The sequence below is a fragment of the Octopus bimaculoides genome, chromosome 17, assembly GCF_001194135.2.
Source record: "Octopus bimaculoides isolate UCB-OBI-ISO-001 chromosome 17, ASM119413v2, whole genome shotgun sequence".
Lineage (NCBI taxonomy): Eukaryota > Metazoa > Mollusca > Cephalopoda > Octopoda > Octopodidae > Octopus > Octopus bimaculoides.
The window spans coordinates 44,383,023-44,384,606 of record NC_068997.1 but is presented as its reverse complement, the minus strand read 5'-3'; the positions used below and the strand labels follow the sequence as shown (position 1 = coordinate 44,384,606).

Genomic DNA, 1,584 nt, shown 5'->3' with positions numbered 1-1,584 from the left:
ATTTCATTCAACATATTCCCATCTCAGATTCACACACTTATTGCAGCGGTTTTTCAGTTTTTCTAATCCCTGTAAAAGAACTTGGGAGGTTGGGCTTCCAGCCAGGCCTTTTACGATACCCTTAAAGCCAGGAACGTTCCAGCACATCCTTGTAAGTATACATATATATATATATATATATAAAAATATATAAATTCAAAAAGGGATAAAAATCTTTTACAAGAATTTTATCAAGAAGCCAGTGTGTAAAAAAATTCATAAGGGAAATTTCTATTCCCAAGAATATAATTATTTGTTTATATTTAATAAGTTGAAAATATTATTTTATAGTTCGTGGTCAGCAGCTAGGGTTGCTGTGTATGCAAATAAAAATTCAAAATTAGGGAATGGAGTAGATAAAATCCAAGCTACCTATGTTTCATAGCTAGCAGAACCTCAGAAGTAGTAATTACTCAAACGAGGGATAATCCACTAGCTTTCCATGTATTTTTGATCGAGTTAACATGGGATCCCTTGATGACAATGTAAACTTCATTTGATTAAAGCATCTTGGGACTGATGAGTGGTCAACTCAGTCAACTCACTCTTGTCCTTCATTCCAAACACAATCCTCTGGTCTTAGATTTAGTAGTTGATAAAAAGACAAATGAATTAGAAATGAACCACAATCCTTTACAAGCTATGACCCCATTAAGCTTCATGCCTTTCTTGGAAGTGTAGTATATTCTTGGCTACAATAGTGACAACATAAATTTCTTCCATTTTCTTGCTCTGTTAAAGTATTAGAGTAAAATTATAGACATAACTACATGCTTGAAGAGGACACTGCTTGAATTTTAACCCTGAGCGATGGATAGATGGATGGATGGATGGATGGATGCATAGGTGTGGCTGTGTGGTAAGAAGCTTTCTCCCCAACCTCATGGTTCTGGATTCAGTCTCAATACTACGTGGCACCTTGAGCAAGTGTATTCTACTATAGCCTCAGGCCAACCAAAGCCTTGTGAGCAGATTTGGTGGACAAAAACAAAAAGTCCATCATGTGTGTGTGTGTGTGTGTGTGTATACACACATACATATATGTATCTATGCATGCATGGATGTATATGTATGTATCTACATGTGTGTGTGTCTTTGTGCCTGTGTTTGTCCCCTACCATCACTACTTGACAACTGGTGTTGGTATGTTTATGTCCCCATAACTTAGCAGTTTGTTAAAAGATATCTGTAGACATTAAAAAAAATAGTACAAGGATCAATCCATTTTGACTGAAATTCTTCAAGGTGGCTTCCCAGCAAGGCCACAGTGTAATGACTGGAACAAATAAAAGATGCATACAGACATACATTACACACACACACATATATATATATATATATATATATATATATATGCGTGTGTATATATATATATATTTATTTATTTTATTATTATGTGCCCTTTTAAAGCCTAGCCAGGCTCATGGGCCCAGTTTCCCGGTTTCTATGGTGCATGTGTTCCCCCCAGCTGGACGGGATGCCAGTCCATCGCAGTGTTACTCAAGAAACAGGAAGAAAGAGTGAGAGAAAGTTGGGGCAAAAGAG

At 36.5% G+C, this 1,584-nt stretch overlaps 1 protein-coding gene across 1 annotated transcript in view; it reads right to left on the bottom strand.

The window, feature by feature from the left end:
- Positions 1-1,584, bottom strand: part of LOC106878295 (b(0,+)-type amino acid transporter 1) — a 78,595-nt gene that overhangs the window by 23,710 nt on the left and 53,301 nt on the right. The gene's annotated exons all lie outside the window — the stretch shown is intronic.